General features: G+C 38.4%; 2 protein-coding genes across 2 annotated transcripts in view; one reads left to right on the forward strand and one right to left on the reverse strand.

Annotated features, from left to right (window-relative positions):
* Positions 1-18,323, reverse strand: part of LOC128741808 (uncharacterized) — a 205,161-nt gene extending 186,838 nt beyond the window's left edge. The window contains exon 1 of the mRNA XM_053837867.1: positions 17,152-18,323. The gene's annotated coding sequence lies outside the window, so the exon portion shown is untranslated. The remainder of the gene's footprint in view (positions 1-17,151) is intronic.
* Positions 1-20,859, forward strand: part of LOC128741810 (deoxynucleotidyltransferase terminal-interacting protein 2) — a 483,164-nt gene that overhangs the window by 319,884 nt on the left and 142,421 nt on the right. The window lies entirely within an intron of this gene.

Here is a 20,859-nt window from a genome sequence, read left to right on the forward strand (position 1 = left end):
AAAATAAAAAAGTTATAGGCATTTACGTGAAGACAAAAAAATGTTGTCATAGTCGGGCCATGTTGTATAGGGTGGGCCACCGCAGAAAATCTAAGGCATACGTATTGAAATTCTATATAGAGAAATGAAAAGAATGAATGCCGTGAACAACGGCGCATATAAGTACAAATACCCTATTTTAAATTGCATTTTTGCGAAATTTTGGCGATCATGTAAAATCAATATTGCTACAATCGCCTTTTCCGAAGTGTACAACGTGGTACAACTATAATGCAAATAAAACAACAAAAATTTAGGTTTTTATCGTATTAATGTTGTTTTATTTCGTCACATTTCACGTGACTGACATTCTCTAGCGATTATTGCGCTTCTGCGCTTAAAATTATGGTGGCCCAACCATGACTACTCAAGTGGCCCGACCTTTACAAATAGCGCTTTTCTAGTATTTTACCTCAGCCTTCCCAAACACCTTACTGGAGGGGGTTTTCTATAGTCTTTGTGTGCAGCACAACACACTTCATACATTTTCAAAATTTATCTCGATAATTGCATTTCATGAATCATTTCTTTAAGAAAAGTTCATTGCGCCTGGAAAACTTTTTTTGTAAGATTTAGTTACAGAATTCAGTACGGGTGTTTTGAATACACAATTGAAACTCACAATATTGTGCTAATAAACTCAGCTATCACAGTAAGAAGTTTTACAATGGTTGTATCATAGATATCATGAGTTACTAAAACTGTAAAATCGTGATGGCCCGACCATAACAGTGGCCCGACAATAACGACAATACCCTACTATAGCCGAAAAATACTTTTGACCAACTTTTCGGCTCAAATACTTCTATGTGAAATGGTCATGGGTTCGAAACTTAATAGAATCAGGCTATTTGATGTTAAGTGACTCTAGCATGGATTTATTCTCAGTTTATTCTTCCAACAATAAAGGGAAACGGCAGAAGAAAGTAATAAAACAAACGTGTTGAAAGTATCTCCATAAGGGATGGGTAATTGAAGCAACGCTTCTTAAATTTGTATAATGTTCCTCTTTACTCAAGCTGGCGGACCCGCTGATCGAATCAAGCTATAATGAAAGCCAATTATGTCCGGATTCGGACTCAACTTCTCCCCCCAGACCTTTGCACGGCAGATATTGGTGAACCTTTTAACCCCAGTGGACTGGATAAAAAGCAAATCTTTGCGTGTGACTATTTCCATATACTGATTACCAAATGATTCCAGTCCTAGTCCTCAAATAATTAGAGGACCAGTCCTCAATCAATTTCACTAACCACTGTAATTCTTGGCAGTCTTTAGGTCATTCTTCATGGATCTTTGGAGTAGAGCTAACACGATCTTTAGCCCGAAACTAAGATGATTGCAGAGACTAAGCATCACTGCAGTTACCTATTTTTTCATAATAGCACTGCCGAACAGTGGGAGATAGATAGGGGGTCTACACACTAGGTATTAGACTACCCAATATAACGGTTGGCAGTAGTTTAGTTGGTAAAACATACGGGTACCCATCGAAAAAGCGTGGGTGCGGGCCCCTCCTACTATTGCACAACCCAATATATTTTGCTCTATATATTTTAGGTTTAAATTTTGCTTTCTTTTCTACCATGAACATCAACTGGTCCAGACGGTATTCTTGCTATTACACTAAAAAGATGTGTGATTGAGCTATGTGTACCACTAAGAAAGTAATTCAACAAATCCCTATCACAAACCATATTTCCTGATTATTAGCATAAGTCAGTTATGTTATGCCTCCCAGATGGCTTCGAGGTATGACGCTGACCTAATAAACCAGTCGTTGTATGTTCGAATCACGACTGGGAGAGGCTGTTAGAGTCAATAGGATCGTAGCAACTGGCCCTGCAATTGTCCTGCACTCTAACAGTTGGCTGTGAAGTCTGTCGTATAAAAATAGAAAGTCAAGTTTCGATAACGGAATGTAGCACCTAGGCTTTGCTTTGCTTTGCAGTTATGTTTTCTGCGTTAAAAAAATAAACATGAAATAGTAAATTATCGAGGAATAACTACTCTCTCTGCTAGTTCAAAGCTGTTTGAAACTTTGAAACCGTGTCGAGAACTTTTACTGAGAAGCTTACCCCATTGGCCCATTGCTTTGTGTCAAATTGGGCAACACTGAATACAATAGTTTCGTTAGATTGTCTGGCGTTCCTCAAGGGAGCAACCTAGATCGCTGCTGTTTTCACTGTTTTGCTTCGTTATCCCGCCTGGTTTAAAACTCATTTATGCTGATGATCAAAAACTAATTCTTGCCGTACCACCTATGGTGGACTTCATTAAGCTGCAACAGTCGTTGAATTCGGTCTCTAACTGGTGGTTGTACAATTTACTGACTGTGTCAAAATGTCTTGTGATTTCTGTCACACGTAAGAAAAATCCAATATCATGTGACTACACAGTATCTGGAGAAACGGTTGTCTCAGTAATCCAAAACCTAGGAATATCATTGAATTCAGAACTCTCTTTTATGCACTATTACTGACATATCACTGCACAGGCTAACAAAAGTCTCGGTTTAATCAGGAGAATTTCTAGAATTTCACTGAACCATTCCACCTACATTCTTTATACAATTCACTGACCCGCTCCATTTTGGAGACCTCAGCTGTAATATAGAGTCCCTATACATAAATTTGGATCAATCAGATTGAAGCAGTACAAGCTGGTCAAATACCACCAAACCTTGCTCTCTGATGTCATCGGCGTGGTTGGACAAGAATTGGTATACATACTAACAATAATGTGTTCAATTACAACTATACGCTCAACCTGATTACTTTTCATTGGAGTCATTATTGGTCGGCTGATTGAAACGGTAACACAGCAGGGGAATAGCCCAATTTGGGGTGTTGCAGCTTAAGGCAGCCAGGCTGCGGGCGTCGTGCCAGCAAGTTTTTGCGAAAAACAAAAATAGTTATCTGGTAACTACCTAGTAAGTAACTGGCCTGGCGGTCGGTCGGTCGCTGGTGGTGGTGATGATGGTGTTACGTTATCGTGGCCGCAATATTGGTACATTTTTTCCGCGGGTCTCCGAAGTGAGTGCACCAGTGCCAGCGTTAACCGTTACGGTGGCAGTCAGTATACGGGTAAGCGGCACCTTGTACCAGGTAGTAAATAAGCGAAACAACAATGCTTGTACCAGATCCAGCGTCAGGCAAAACATTTTGTTCAAACAGTTTACCGCTTTCCAATCAACAATTGTTCGGTTTTTATTTCTGCCAGTTGATTAAACTATGTAACATGTGCATTGTTGGCAGAGTCTGCAAAAACCAGTGTTCAAATTGGCTGACAATCTATTGTTATACAGTGATGTGTATGAAATTTAATTCAATGTTAGTGGAGAGTGTACCCGACTTTGAGCTACCCATATTTTGAAGCTGAAACACTAACAGAAGTTGCTTCAATCAGCAATGGTATGCAACAAACCAAGTTTAGTTCCTTAACGCTTTTGCATTCAATTAAAATAGTTTGCCATTTCGCTTTAATCAACGATGATTAGCAAGACGTGAACACCTTCAACCGTGGTTTTAGCCCAATCAGTGTTGGCTGCTCCACGCTGGCTGACGTGCAATTTCAATAGGTATTTGTTCCCCCCCACATTCCACATTTGCGCCCATTCACCGGTGAAGAATCCTTTCGTCGGTGGCAGAGCAGAGGTGTTGTTGCACGGTATAACCTAGGCAACGCCCCATTCTACGAAGGTTGTGGTTTCGGTTCAGAAGGGTTCTAATTCCCGTTTTGCCCCGGGCACTTGCTCATGCCAGGCGTGTTATTTTTCCTCTTAAACAATCCAATAAACTTGCTTAATTGACGCAAAAACTCGCTTGCACTCCCGTGCTCAAGAGGTGCCAATTACGGTCGTTTATGGTCTTTGAAAATCGTGTAAATACTCAGATTGGTTTTGATGCAAACATGCCTCGGAGACAACTAGAGGAGAAGACCTGCCGGAAAATGCTGCTTTAATGGTGATCGGGCGAACCTTATAATAGTTAGCTAGGTTAAGTGGGACTCGGCGGCCAATGCCGATGAGCCGCTTGCGAGATTGGATAAAAATAAAACGAAATACAAGAATGGAAGAAAAAAAAACAGAAACACAATCAAGGACGGAGTGAAGCTCTAGAAGAAAGTTGGAACAATTTCCGCTTTATGCTACACTGCTACGGCTGTTTTGGCCGGATGGGTTGCCAGATAGAAACGTTTGTACCTAACGGCCTTCACGGGGTGATATATGAGCACCCATCTGCCGCCTGGGTACGGGTTGCAGTTATACAATACAATTAAAAATTTAATTGAAACTGGAGTTTGATTGCAACATGCAACAGACGTTGCAGTTATCGGTGTGGCTATCGGTAATTATTTTTCGCGTTTTTATAATTCTGACAAAACCAACGGCCCTAGGTGTCGGAGCGGCACATTATGGGGAAATTCAACAACCGTACAACAATATGACAACGGATATAATGCTACTAGTTGGGAGCTTGAAATTTGATTTGTAGTTTAATTTTGCTTGACGAATAAATCAATCCTTTTTGCACTCTGATGATTTTTTTGATTGAGTTGATTCCGTGCCGTGCAGAAATAAAGTTACTGTAAGGGTCTAGTCAAGCAGCAACATATGCTGCAGTGCAACGTGAACATATTCAATGACTTAACTTAACAAAGCCAGCACATTCATAATTAATTATGATCGACATTTACAAGTGAACGGCACCACTCACTTGGCAACCCTTTCAATAGCTTAAAGTGCACCACTAGTAAGTAGTTGGCTATAATGGCTCGAACGAGCACCATACCAAAATATTGATTACAAATTTCCCGACTTTTCATTTCCCGATATTCACTTACGCTAGGCCACGTTCCTCTTTGCTCCACACCCTACCGGTCGTCAGTGTGGCGCTGCGATGGCGTAGTGGAGCTAGCTGGTGCCGGCCTCCCACCAAATACCTCTCTGTTGTACCTGTTTGTCCGGATTACCTGCGGCTAACGGGTCGATCAGTCAACGCAGTGCTGCATTCGCCATAGTGACCAGCTGACGTTCATTTGTTTTGCTCGTTCTTCTTCTTCCTCCTCTCTCCGCCAGGCAACCAGCAATCGTTTACGGTGCCTTTTTATGCGCTAACTCATCGCTGAAGAGTAAAAGTAACCCACATTAGAGAGTGCACCTCTTCCTGTCCTAGCCTGGCCTGGCTTGCTCGATGCCCGCAGCCCAAGGCTCCTCGCGTTCGTGTGTCTATTTATGTTTTGATTTAGTATTGGCACTTCACCCACTAGGAAGACAACCATGTTGGTTGCTAAGTCGAAAACAACAATAACAACGGCATACAAAAAATGACCGACCGCGACGAGGGGTAGGTAATTGTTCAAAGTAGCGTTCCATGCTTAGCGGCAATCCGGCGACGCAATGTGAAAACGGGTAAAAATATTGTAAAAAGGCTTCAATGTAAGGCATAAAACTCGTAAATATAGCAGCACCTTCGCCGTTACTGTGCAAGTAGCAAAAACATCGAGCGGAAAAGATTTTCCTACTTGTACTACCAACCCACCTACCGACCCGACAACCATGAACGTGGAAATTGGGCGTGAAGTTTTCAAGGTGCCCACCGGGGAATGCCGGGGAAGATACCTGTTCTCTCCGGGTCGGGCTCGGTACTCGGGCTAACTGTATAAATAGACACCGTCATAAAGGTAACGAAAAATGTCTACACTTTTGCGCGGATCGGGGGCTCCGAAGGGGAAAATATTTTCGGTATTTTGTTGCACAGCACCAGCACCAGCACCAGCAGTACCTTTACCAGACAGAAGGAAATAATTCCGAGCGAAATCAAGTGCGGCCTTTCGCATAGCGTGACGTTTTGGGTTCTGTCCAATTAAAATTGCTCTTGCAAAACTGGTTAAACTGTCACTGGAGCAGATTGTTTAGATTGTTTTAATATTAAGGGAGAACGATTCGACAGTTGTTGTATCTGCGTTTATTAAATTAGTAAAGTTCTTAAACTTTTGGTAAAGCTGATTTGTTTTTGTTGGTTTTGTTATTCTTTTTAACCGATAATATTGTATTTTGTCTGGGTCTAGAATCGATAAATTATTGTTTGTGATAGGACGGTGGAAAAGGTCGATATCAGTTTTGGGGGGAAATGGGGAATTTGGGAAATTTATACTTAAAAGGGGATTTCAATTCGTATTTCATTCTAGTGTAAAATTTTTTGTTTGAACTAATTTGGGTTTGAAGTTTTATTTCGAGTTGAACTGGAAATTGGACTTACAATCGGATTAGAAATTGAACTTAAATTTGGAGTAATTTAAACCGGAAGTTTTACTTAGAATTACACATGCAAATGTACTTTAAAAAAATTCAAAGTTCTTATTTACATGTGAACTTAAAAATGAATTTGAATAGGATTGAATAGGAAGTTAAAATTAGACACGAAATTTTATTTGAAATTACGATTGGCATATTTCGTTTTACTTTCTAACACGTTTTGCCACGCTTCTGTTTGCCACTCCCGTTTTTTCACTTATTGTTCACTTATTGTTGGGTTTTGTTCTTCTTTCTCTGAAATTAAAGAAAAGAGTCAATTTTTTCCAAATTCCACTATTAATATTTATTCGTGACAGATACGTACTTCGCCTGCTCAGTTGGTTTCGAGGTACGATACTGGTCTAACAAGCCAGTCGTCATATGATCGAATTTCGGCTAGGCGGTAGTGCTAGTTAGAGTCAGTAGGATTGTTGCACTAGCCCCTTAACCGTCCTGTACTCTAATAGCCGGCTGTGAAGCCTGTCGATAAAGAAGAGCCAAGTCTAAGAAAGACGTTTAAGCCCAAGGCTTTGCTTTGCTTTTTACGTATTTCGCCTACGACTTGCAGGCTTCATCAGTGTCTGTTTTCGAACTTTGGAAGTTAATTTGGAAAAAAGTCTTCTCTTTTCTTTAATTTCAGGTTTCGTATTCTACTAACACGTTCCAAAAACTTTACTCACTTTTCTTCCTTTACCTTCCGTTTTTTCTCTTTTACCCTCGTTTTTCTTTTTTTATGTGTTTTCTGTTTTATCGTTCCATTTTTTTTTCGTTTCCTGATCCATATTTTCTTCTTTTCAGTCTCGCTATTCCTCTTGTTTTTCATTCATTTTTTGAAATTATCTTTCGCTTTTTGCTTTTCGGTTACTTTTATCCTTTTTTCGTGTCCGGCTTTCATTTTTTCTAACTCCGATCATTCTCGTTTTTCGCCTTTGTCTGTTCCGTTCTTCCTCGTTTAGATATTTCGTGTTTTCTTCTTTTTTGTTACGTTCATTCTACATTTTTCCCTTTGCTCTTTGATTTGCCTATTGTTTCTTCCGTTTCTTTGTCTTTTTTTATATCTTCCTTTGGTTCATTTTTCCTGTTTTTCTACTTTATCTGTCCTATTTTCCCATCTTATTTCCATTTCCCTATGCCATTTTCCATTTGTTTTCTTCCTCTTTTTCTCTCCTGTTTTCGCATATATTCTGTCACGTTTTTTGTTTCTCTTTCCCTCTATTTGACTTGTTTATCCTCTTTTTTATCTCGATTTTGCTTTTTTCTGGCCACTGTCTCCTTCTTCTCTACTTTTTCTGTACTGTTTTCCCCTTTTTTCAGTCTTGTTTTACCTCTTGTTTTGCTCTTTTCTTCTCCAATTTGCTTTTATTTCATTTTCAGGTCCGTTTTTCCTCCTTTCCAGTCTCTTTTTTATTTCTGTTCCGTTTTCTTTTTTATTTAGGCCATTGCCAATATTTTATAAAGTTTTTGTCCTTCCGGTGTTGGGCAACTGAAGAGGAGGGAGGTCGAAAAAACACAAAGAGATTTTTTTAATCAGGCAATGCGATTCAAGGATTTTAATTTACGCACTTACGTGAAAACCAAATCTATTCTTGCTTTTCATACACACGTTATTATTTTCCATGCAAAAAACTACAAAAAGAACGACAAAAACTAATGCAAATTTTTTTACCGATTTTTGGAAATTCCATTGATACTATTGATATTTCCATTTCTGTTTCGTGCTGGAAGCGTTAATTCCACTGGTACACTCATTTTTCGAGTTCTTTAGGCTGTAGAACCTACAGACAATAGATTTTATAAAAAAAAAATTAAGTTTTATCCCTCAAATTAATTTTTTACTCCTCGATTTTACAAGCCAATTTCAAACAAAAATATTTGTAATGGTCTTATTTCCTTTTTAAATTTTTGTTTTCGTCCGTTCAGTTATTCCTTTTTTATTTTTATATTTAATGTGATTTTAACCATTGGTCATTCACCACAGTTCTTCCTTTTATTACGTTCCGCTTTTCTTTCTTTTGTGTCACAGGATGTTTTTCGTTCCTCTTTCCTCTTTTCTCCTTTTTCTGTTCTAGTTTCTTCATTTTCCTGCTCTCGTGTTTTCTCCTATTCTTTTCCTCCTTTTCTATCCTGTTTTTTCTTTGTTATTCCGTTTTTTATCCTTTTATGTTCAATTTGTCATCAATTTGTTCCTCATTTTTCTCGCTTTCTTTATCGTTTTTCTTTCGAAAACTATCATTTTTCTTCTTTTCTCTTCCGTTGTCTTTCTTTTTCTGTTGTCCTCTTTTTTGCATCAATATCTCTTTTTTTTCGTTTTCTTTATTTTCTCTTTTTACTTTTCACTTTCTTCTTTTCCACGTTTTACGCTACTGGAACAAGCCCATTGCAAATTATTTTTAAATTTTATGTCACTCCGCTCATTGAAATTCCTTTGAAAAATCGAAGGGGAAAAACAATCTGTCATTTTTTTATAAAATCAATTGTCTGTGGGCTGTGCCCAGCTTCCCAATAAGCATTAACATAAGCAGTAAATCAATCGCTAATTAGCATATCTGGCATTTTATACAGCACGTTGCTATATATTGGCATTTGAACTGCACAGCTGTTGTAAAGCACAATTCTATTTGAATTGTTCTAGTGGGTAATCAGCTGGAAATAAGCATTGTTAGTATTATAAGAGGGTTAACAGTAAAGTATCCACATATTTTGCCAAAGTAGCTTTTAAGTAGCAGTTACGGTAACTTAAATGCATTTGTGAATAGCAAATGTGAATAGCATTGGTAGTGCTTATTGGTTACATGGGTGGACAGCCTAAAGAACTCGAAAAATGCGTGTTAACGCGTCTAGCACGAAACAAATATAGAAATTAAAAAAATCCGGAAACCGGCAAAAAAAAATTTTGTAGGTTTTCGCATGAAAAAAAACATACATTAAAAACAAGAATTGATTAGGTTTACACGTCTAAGCTTGAAGTAAAAATGCTTAAAACGCATTTCTTTGCTCGATTAAAAATATCTCCTTGTTTTTTTCGCAGCCCCCCACACCAATTACTCAACAGCGGAAGGACAAAACTTTGTATTAATTTGCCATATTGTTGTTTTCTTTTTTATTTACTTGGGTCATTCCACGTCAATTATCCGAGTGCCATGCAATCGACCGGATTTTGGATCGGATTTGAGCCAAATTTTGTCAGATTGTTCGTTTCAGGTTAACAAGAAAAAATCTTATGTTTTGTACCGATTGGACGACCCCTCGATTAATGGGAGTACCTCCATTTTTAAAGAAAAGACACGTTTTGGTGAAATCCTCTTATTTTCTTTTGCTTGTAACTCTGGAAATACTAGGTTTATCATGTTTCCAATGGAAATTGTCCAAAGAATCCGAAAAAAAATTAATTCTGTCGAGCAATGCTGCCAAATATTTTTAAATTCGATTTACAAACTAAATTGGCATTTTCCTCTCAATGAGGACAATTTGATTTCAAAAATTCCAACTTCATCGCATTCCTCAGATTTTTTTTACATAAGAATCACTCAAAACAGCGAAGTATTTTTTGCCGATCCAGAGTTATAGCGATTTGAAGAAAGAAACCAGCGATTTTTCATAAATAATCAATAGTAAAATTCCATTTTCTTGAAGCACTGATGCGATGTAAAAACATTTTGTGTTATCGTGAAAGCTTGTACATATACCGCATATAATAATTTTTATTCTTAACAGTGTTGCCACGCCCCACTTATGGTAAGTTTATAAGAGATGTAACGCCCATAATAGGTGACGAGACCTACTTGTCGCAGGACTGCATCGACTGGCAAGAGACCGAGTACTTTATGTCCCCCACAAGAAAGGTAAATGATGACGTCAAGTATATCTTTCATACCACGTTCCCGAAGTTTTTCTGTGGTTGACGGTCAGCGAGAAGGGAATATCCATGCCGCTGTTCTTTCCTTCGGGATTTGCGAGGAACGAAGAGATATATAGTACGAAGTACCTACCGGAAGTTGCCGCCTTCGTTAAGAAGTATCACGCGAAGTATCATGTGGTCTTTTGGGCGGAGCTGGTCTCGGCTCATCATGCCAAACGTCCACTGAAGAAGATGAACCGGCTGAAGATAAACGTTTTACCGAAGACCGCCAAGTCTCCCAACGTCCCCCAACTGTAACCGATAGTAAATTTTTGGGTAAAGCTCAAACGGAAGATCTACTCCAATAATTTTGTGACCAGAACGGAGAAGCAGCTGATCGCCAAAGCTACAAAAGAGTAGAATAACATGCCGACGTTTATCTTTTCATTGGCCATAGCTTCGAATAATTTTTGTAGAAGGTTTAGTAAACGTAGCATTTCAAAAAAGTGTTGCATTGTAAAATCTTTTGTAATTTTTTTTCATCGCTATCCGAAATTACTCCGCTTTTCAATGCATACATTAAGTAAAGCGAAATATTGGATAAGGGGTGAATACGAAAAAATGATAAACTTGTAAGAAACGCTGATTTAGGAAACGATGGGGCGTCAAATTGAATTTCCGCCAAGGGCGCTAGAATGTCACGCTAGGGCTCTGGGTGTTGCGGACTATTTTTGGCGGAGTACAAGTGGAACGGTGTGGGCGTATGAATCACGAGGCACTACTTGGAGAGATTCCCATCGTACATCTGGCGAAGTTTGAAAGACTACGGTGGGCCGGCCACGTCGCAAGGATGCCGAACATCTGTGCAGTGAAATCTGTTCTCTTCAAAAATCCCACCGGTACCATTAATAGAGGAGCCCTACGTGGAAGATGGCTCGATCAGGTTGAAGTCGACTTGTCTGTGTCTTGACGCGCAACGAACTGGCGACGAGTAGCCCAGGACCGAGTACAATGGAGAGGAATTCTTGATACGACAAGAGCTACACCGGCTCTCGGCTGGTAAAGTAAGTAAGTAATGTTCCTACACATTAGCGTGATTGAAAAAAATAGTTTTAAATGCGTACCAAAAATATGGTGTCAACTTTTGGTAGAACATACTAAAATAAGTAACTTTTTCCAACATCGTATACTATCTATCTCACTCTGATCTCTCTTCAGTTGTCGAATACTATCTATCTCTTATGGTTGCCGAAATATAATGATTTGTTTGTAAAATGCACTTTAAAAGCACTTTTTAAGATAACTCTAACTTTTAAAGATATAATCAGATACAGACAACTGCTACTTGCTTTTATAGGTTTTTTGTTGTACTTTTTTGTATGAGTTGTTTGATCTGCCACCAATTACCACTTTGAGAAGTATTTGAGCTCAAAGAAATATTATTTTTCAGCGAAAATGCTCAATATCTCAGACAATTTACAAAATAGCGTGTAACGATGTTCCACTAAAACGTGGATTTTAGTAAGATAAATAACTTTCTAGAACACTATGAAGACGTAAAAATTTACCAGAATAATTTAGAGACAAAAAACTGTTTTTGAGAGTTTGTCCACAAAGCGTTATTTAGCGTTATCATAGTTAATTTATGTTAAGAGATACTACTATAAAATCTTGGACAAAGGTGTTTGTATTGATATTAACTACATCTTTGCTGAACACATCAAACCTGTATCTCGAAAGTGTGAGAAAATAAATTTCGTATTTCACTTTTAAGGGAATTAATCACATAATGGTTACTGTCTAACGAAAAGCTTTTTTCTACAGTAATGTTCGGATTTTATCAGCCCCATGTTGAATTTTGGGCTGACAAAATGGGGAAACTTACAAAATCGGGAATTCTTTTTCGAATTTTTTTCAAAATTCAACACTTAAGACCTTGCAATGTCGAAGACTTCTTCTAAAAATTAAATTTTAACCCTCAATTGGTCAACCGAAAGCTCAATGAACCGGGCACAGCACACTGGTCCAGAACCCTTTTTGGTGCGCATTAGCTTTGAGTGGGAAAACTTGGTTTTAAGTTTATGAAACCTTTGGAAGACTTTCCTAAAATTAAAAGTTATATCGTCCAGCGAAATTAAAATTTTGATTAATCCCCATAAAAGTGGAATAAAAAATTTATTTTTCTTCAGTTTCAATATAACGCATTGATGTGTTCTGCAATTCTTTACATCATATTATTACAAGAAATTTTGCTGAAGGCAGTAACCTTCTATCTCTTCTGCAAAGATAGAAAAATCCTATTTCTCATAAATGAAAAATCGTTAAAATCAGTTTTTCTGTTTTAATTGTTTTTGTAGTTGTTGTATGACTTTTTACTGTTTCACAAAGTTGTACAAATAGTAAAAATACACAACATTGCTGAATGTAGTATACCTCTATCTTTGCTTGCTTAGGAACTATAGAACTTTTACTATAAAAATACCCTAATTTTGATCCCGTAAGAAGGCACCATTTTATTCAAAAACTCTCCCCAAAGAATCAGAATAGTTTCAAGCAGGCTGAAAAGTTTTATAAATCATGTTTAAAAGCCCAAAAGTTAAACTAAATTTATAGTCTGACAAAATTGGGATAAAAAGCTGATAAAATAGGGGCAGACAAAATCGGGAGCTGACAAAATCGGAACACTACTGTACTAAGAAGTATTGCCATAGACACTGTATACGAATCTCGCGCGAAATCTCGCGCTTCGGCGTAATCTCATGCTATCACGTATTACCACTGTGCAACTTGGTCCATAAAGGGTTAAAACGCCTGAAACACTCATTTAGTTGTTTATATGACCTCAAAAAAATCATTATATAATCTAAAAAACAAACAAAAAAATTATTTTTGGGGTTAATAATCGAAAAAAAAAGATTATATAATCAAAGGTTGATATAAACGGGGCTAGTATATACGGAACCATACTGTAAAAGCGTACCGCCCAGTTAGCTTCGAGGTACGATGCTGGTCTAACAACCTAGTCGTCGTATGTTCGAATCTCGGCTAGGAGATGCTTGCTAGATAGAGTCAGTAGGATCATTACACTGGCCCCGTAAGCTTCCTGTACTCTAACAGCCGGCTGCGAAGTCTGTCGATAAAGAAGGGTAATGTCTAATGACGGTTTAAGCCCACGGCTTTGCTTTTTACTATAAAAGCGTCCAAGTATATATAGTCTATTAGTAAGCACATCAGTAAACCCAAAATATGTTATAGTCTCAACAACAACTTGTTATTATGACGTTTCAATTTCTAATACTAGACATCCCGATACAAACCTACTTGACATTACTATCAATTTCAAGCAAACAATCATGGAGAGGAAAAAGGTGTCTAAACCTCCTCCGATTTATCACAGTTTTATTATATTTTGTACTACACATAATAGGCTAAGGAAACAGAAGAACTCACAGGACTAGGAAACACAAAAGTTAAACATGTTGATTTCTGCCTTACCCATCCCTCTGTCACTTGTATGGAAGTAAGCAAGGATAAATGAAGGGACCTAAACAAATAAGCCTGCTATGCTTTCAGTTCTGCTAGGTTTCGCACATAATAAGGCAAGTTCAGGACAACTTTTCAATGGGTATCAAATGACCATAAAAAAGAAATGATGCGTGAAGTCATTTGAATATTAAATTACATTTAATTTTGTTGTGTGCCTCAAACTTAAGTCTATTTTGTTTAATGATTCGCTAGTTTTCAAGCTGAATAGTTCCCAATCACGAGCTAAAAGTTTCTTTTTGTTGTTCTAGAAGGAAAATCGCATTGCTATCTTTTACTTTTTAGAGCACAAGAACAGAACTATTGATTTATGGATCCATGTAAAACTGTTCGAAGGGCCATTTGAATAGGCCCAAACACATAATAAAGCTTTCGCATACTTGTTTTTACGCTAGATACAGTCTTGGTTTACATTATACGAAACAGTAAAATAATATTATTTATCATTCTACATGTTCTAATTGACAAATATTAATATTATTTTTCTAAATCATTATCTATACCTATAAAGAAGGATTTCTGTCTGTCTGTCTGTCTGTCTGTCTGTCTGTCTGTCTGTCTGTCTGTCTGTCTGTCTGTCTGTCCTGTGTTCCTTATAGAATCAAAAACTACTGAACCAATCGGCGTGAAAATTTGCATGTAGAGGTTTTTGGGGCCAGGAAAGGTTTTAGTGATGGTTAGAGACCCCTCCCCCCACTAAGAGGGGGGGCTCCCATACAAATGAAACACAAATTTCTGCATAACTCGAGAACTAATCAAGCAAATAGAACCAAATTTGGCATGTGGGTGTTTTCAGTGACAAGAATTTATTCTAGGGTAATTTGAGACCCCTCCCCTCTTTATAAGCGGAATTATAACTCCTCTCCCCTTTAAGAGGGGGGGTTTCCATACAAATTTCCTCATAACTCGAGAACTAATCAAGCAAATGGAACCAAATTTGGCATGTGAAAGTTTTCGAGAGCAAGAAAATTTTCTATGTTGAATTAGGACCCCTCCTCACTTTAAGAGGGGGGGCTCCTGTACAAATGAAATACCAATTTCCTCATAACTCGAGAACTAATCAAGCAAATGGAACCAAATTTGGCATGTGTGTGTTTTTGCAGACAAAATTTTTTTCTATGATGAATTGGGACCCCTCCCCACTTTAAGGGGGGGGGGCTCCTATACAAACGAAATACAAATTTCCTTATAACTCGAGAGCTAATCCAGCAAATGGAACCAAATTTGGCATGTAGATGTTTTTGGAGGCAAGAATTTTTCCTATGATGAATAAGAACCTCTCCCCACTTTAGGAGGGGGGGCTCCTATACAAATGAAATACAAATTTCCTCATAACTCGAGAACTAATCAAGCAAATAGAACCAAATTTGGCATGTGGGTGTTTTCGGTGACAAGAATTTATTCTATGGTAAATTGAGACCCCTCCCTCTATATAAGGGGAATTGTAACTCCTCTCTCCTTTAAGAGGGGGGGCTTCCATACAAATTTCCTCATAACTCGAGAACTAATCAAGCAAATGGAACCAAATTTGGCATGTGAAGGTTTTCGAGAGCAGGAAAATTTTTTACGGTGAATTAGGACCCCTCCCCACTCTAAGAGGGGGGGCTCCTGTACAAATGAAATACAAATTTTCTCCGAACTCGAGAACTAATCAAGCAAATAGAACAACATTTGGCATGTGGGTGTTTTTTTTGGTGACAAGAATTTATTCTATGGTGAATTGAGACCCCTCCCCTCTTTATAAGAGGAATTATAACTCCTCTCCCCTTTAAGAGGGGGGGCTTCCATACAAATTTCCTCATAACTCGAGAACTAATCAAGCAAATGCAACCAAATTTGGCATGTGAAGGTTTTCGAGGGCAAGAAAATTTTCTATGGTGAATTAGGACCCCTCCCCACTTTAAGAGGAGGGGCTCCTGTACAAATGAAATACAAATTTCCTCATAACTCGAGAACTAATCAAGCGAATTGAACCAAATTTGGCATGTGTGTGTTTTTGGAGACAATTTTTTTTTCAATGATGAATTGGGACCCCTTCCCACTTTAGGAGGGGGGGTCCTATACAAACGAAATACAAATTTCCTCATAACTCGAGAACTAATCCAGCAAATGGAACCAAATTTGGCGTGTAGGTGTTTTTGGAGGCAAGAATTTTTTCTGTGATGAATTAGGACCTCTTCCCACATTAGGAGGGGGGGCTCCAATACAAATGAAATACAAATTTCCTCATAACTCGAGAACTAATCAAGCAAATAGAACCAAATTCGGCATGTGGAGGTTTTTGGAGGCAAAAATATTTTCTACGGTGAATTAGGATCCTTCCACACTTCAAGAGGGGGGGCTTCTACACAAATGAAATACAAATTTCCTCATAATTCGAGAACTAATCAAGCAAATGGAACCATATTTGGCATGTGGGTGTTTTTGGAGGCAACCATTTTTCCCATGATGAATTAGGACTTCTTACCTTTTTAGGAGGAGGGGGGGCTCCCATTCAACGAAATACAAATTTGCTCATAACTTTAGAACTAATCAAGCAAATGGAACCAAATTTGGCATGTGAGAGTTTTAGATGGCAGAATTTTTTTTGCTGTGGTGTATTACGACCCCTTTCCCTTTTAAGAGGGTGGGCTCCCATACAAATGAAATACAAATTTCCTTATAATTTGAGTACTAATCAAGCAAATGGAACCAAATTTAGCATGTAGGAGATTTTTGAGTCTTGAATTTATTTTATGATAGTTAGAGACCTCTCACCCCTGTGGTAGGGGGATATGGACTCTCATACAAATAAAACAGAAATTTTTGCGAAACTCGAGAAGTGACAAAGATCATCCGAGATTCATGATTTATGTACAACACAGGTTAATTTGTGGCAATACGAAGTTTGTCGGGTCAGCTAGTATTGTAATAAAAGTCCAATTTCTTACATTTATATTCACATTACATTTTGCCAGATGTATCTCGAATTTTGCACGGTTTACTAACATTTTTAAGCTGAATGTACTTATGTTAAAAATTCTTCATCAGAAGATCTTTTTAAAAACTCTGCTTTTTAAAAAAAAATCTGGCTTATCTGTTGCACTGCTCTGAGCGAAATTCATGACAATGCCAATTCATGAAATTGTATTAAATGATTATTTTTTGCGGGATATCAAACTGTAAAAATGATAAATCAAATGTACCTAAGCCTCGTTCCGGCCACGGAAATTAACCTCTCAAACACATAATGCGGCATCAATTGAAAACGACACTAAATGCCAGAACCGCCTAGCTGTGCAAAATACACAGCAGATAGTAGCAAATCCTTCTCAGTGTACTCAGCATCTTTGCTCGTGACAGCATAAATGGTGTTCTACATTACAGTGTTAACTATTAAATGGGTAGTAATGGGATTCCCAAGTGAGCCAGATGGGATTAGAAATAGACTTACCGCAAAGTTTCCAGCTGAAACGTCGGTCTTACAGGGCCAAACTATCGGTCTTGTTCGAGGCAACCACTCAACAGCTCGTTAACAGTTTTCTTCCCACTTTCAGCTTTCTGGTGTCTTTTGTCTTAAGCCCTGAACTTCGTCCTTCTAGCGGGTTTCCTATCCAAACACTACCCTGGTTCGCTTCTCCAAAAACGGGGACAACGACTCACAAGAGATTCATCATTTTTGTGCTAAAACTTGTTTACTGCATGTATTTCTCCCGTTCAAAACAAGCACGACGCTTCGCCTTTTTTGCGTGTGTGTATATATATTTATAGCCTTTTTATCCCGTATCGTATTCTCTGTTTTCCGATCTTGACTTAATGCATAAATACACCAAACCGACCCTGTTGTTGTTGTTTTGTTTCTACTGCAGCGGCTGCTCCTTTCCGAAAAAGGCAACACTCGACCACAAACTAGTATTTCAATCCTATAGATCACTACACATCGTATCTACCCTCGATAACTTCAATGCTTTTTTTTCTTTGCCCCAGCGCGCACACACCTCTTCCAGCACTCTCCGAAACCAGCAACGACAACCCGCAGCACACGAGCCAGTTTCCAATGCCTACGTTCAATCCACTGACTGGCTGAAAAGGTGCACTAATCCGAAGCCAAACATCCACACTCCACGGCGATCCGCTATTAAAACAACACAACTAGCCGGCTTTGCACTGCAATAACTGCACAATGAAACGATCGATCGCGAGGCTATTCTCTTTTCTGGAGATACTCTGTATACTCCTAATAAGCCCTCAAACTTCAAGGCAACTGCTTTGTTGCAATTTTGCACACTGAAAAGCCCAACAAGAACGATCCACACATGCCACTTCGGCCGGGCCGGATTTGCTCGAGCAGCAGAACTCACACCTCAGTACAAAACGGTCCCGTTCTAGATTTCACCCACAGACTGTGTGTAGGTAACTACTGTTCAGTAGAAGCAAAAAAAAATAACTCGTCTCTTTCCTCGTTGCCACACAGCTCTGTACACACGGGAAAACAAGAAACAGAAACTGCACTCTATAGAGAAGCGCTCTACACAACCGTCGAGCGATCACGACGGCGATGGCTAGCCACAATTCCGAACTGACCGGTCGAGCGTACCAATATGGACTAACCGTACGGACCCGTTTGCGGACGGACTTCTGCCGAGTGGAGCCAAGCCAAACCGAAAGACCGATGCGGCATGAAAGCATGTAGCCATAGCCATTCAAGAGCCGCACTCACCTGGTGCGCGCGAGACGAGAGCCAACCGTGCGAAACGGCCTCTCAAACAACCAGCTGTTTTTCTTTGCTCATGCACCTACACTTCTACTACTGTTGCTGCAGCAGCGGCAGCAGCCGCAGCATAAACCTGCTTCACCGCTGCCCGAAGAGCATGAATAGTAGGTATGAAAAAGAGCGACAACGCGTTCGACGAAACAGCATAAAAATCACCCAATGTGAAGGCGCTCATGCCGCAAAGCGCCCGCCCGCCGATGGGGATTATGGCATGAGTGGTTTGTTTTATAGCATCCGGGCAACTCACGCTCGCTGGCCGGTCGGAACTCGTCCCGATGATGAGTGCGAGCGGAAACACTTGACGCGGCACCGCTTGCAGGAGAAATTCGATTGCTCATTTTATTGCAATTCTATCTTATGAAAAGGTGTGTAGTATGAATTTGAAAATAAATCTTAATAAACGAATCACGTTTCTCAAGGATTAATAACAGCTCAGTGAATAAACCGCTTGTAGTGATTTCACTACCCCGATTATATTAGCCCCACTTTAGCCCCATCAAAGTTTTTTTGCTCATTTAATGGTATTTAATAGTTTTTTGAGGTCATATGAATTACCAAATCAATGTTTCGGCATCACGCGCTTTTTCCTAACATGAAATTTATCTTATATATAAAAATGGAAGTGAAAAAGTTCGACCGCGCATCAATTGAGAACGGAGCATCCGATTTGAGCCGTCTTTTCTTTATTGTGTTCGTTTCCACCACCACAATGTTTTTACGGCGAGAAAAATCGGAAAATTTACTGGAAAGATTGGAAAACTCGAAAAATAAATTTTCCATATAAAACCCGCAACGCATTGTATGCGCCATATCAGTGGTGACTACGATCATCAACCGATTCCACGTTCGATTAACAGCACCGTTGTCGCCAAAAACGAACATGTGTTAGCTTCATTGAAATCACCACATGTAACAATGAGGGATATTCTTGCTGTCAACCATTTTTGTGGTTTAGCAAGATCCGAGAATAATGAACATGATGTAATATGCTGTAGGTATAATTTTTGATAAACCCAAACTCAAGCCTAAAGCATCAGAAATGAAATTCGTACAAATGGTTTAAGCACTAAATTGACTAATTTGGCACCTCACAATTGCCAAATGAAGAATATATTTTGCATATGCAGATACACATAGTTTTCAGCAATTCATTAACAAATCAATTCTAAAAGTACTTACTTACTTTATAAAAGTTAACTTATTGTAAAATGTAATGTAAAAATGTAAAAAAGCTCACAAAATGACGCTTCTGTGTTAAATTATTTTAGTCCGTGAATTATCAAAGGAATAAAGAGAACAAAAATTAACAATTCAATTTTAAGGAATAATGGAATCTGGATCAGTAATGAATACTAACGCAGTTTGCGAATTACAGTTATCGAGATTGGGCAATGCAACTATTTCGGCTAATTCTTATCAATCAATTTAGGAAGCAAATAAAAATTGCATGACTGTTGGTTGATAGCTAATACGTATCATAATACTGAATTGAATTTTAAATTTTCAAGGAATTTCAAACGAATCTTTGATTGTGCTGAAGGCAATATGCTCGAGTGTCCAAAAACTGTTGGCTAACTCAAGAACCAGCATATTGTAGAGCAGATAATAATGGGACGAATATACTAAAGCAAATAAAAAGTGTTGGAGAGCATAAGTAGTACAATAATATATTTCAGCATCAATTAAAATATAGTTGGTAGTGTTCCGTTCTCAGGATGGTTATAATTAGCCATAACTCTAAATTCTAATTCTACCAACAGAACCGTTGGCTATTGGAAATTCACAAACCAACTTTTACACCGACATATTTCCAACGTGTAACAAATAGGAGAACTGTGGGTAAAATTAACAGGTAGTCAAATCCCAGTAAAGTGATCAAAATCCGTTCCAGATCACTAGGTATCTTCTCCTAGAAGTATTTCAAGCTGTTTGAGACAATCTGTGGTGATCACCAGCTTTCCAATGTGAAAAAAATTGAAAAAGTAAAAAATATCTGCTGAAATCTGACGCCGATGGTAATTTCCACTATTAGTAAATAAACTATTTTGGCGAAACAAATTAAATTTCGACTACTGGTATTATTTAGTGTTGCTTGCTTATCACTATCCTGCGGATCTGTCGAAAATTCCAAATATTTTTATCAACGGTTTGTTTATAATAAACACTTGAAAACAATTCGTGTTTTGGGGGTAAAATGAACACTTCACTATGGAGGCAAAATGAACAGTGTGTATAATGATGTTTTATTTTCCATTTATCAGCAGCCACGACCTAATTACAATTTAAACAATAAAAATGATCGAGTGTCTCGAAAAATGACGGAAAATGACCGATGAAGCGAGTTGAAAGTCAAGCATTGTATAGACGTGGCGAAGATACATTATGTTA

Source organism: Sabethes cyaneus, chromosome 3, assembly GCF_943734655.1.
Source record: "Sabethes cyaneus chromosome 3, idSabCyanKW18_F2, whole genome shotgun sequence".
Lineage (NCBI taxonomy): Eukaryota > Metazoa > Arthropoda > Insecta > Diptera > Culicidae > Sabethes > Sabethes cyaneus.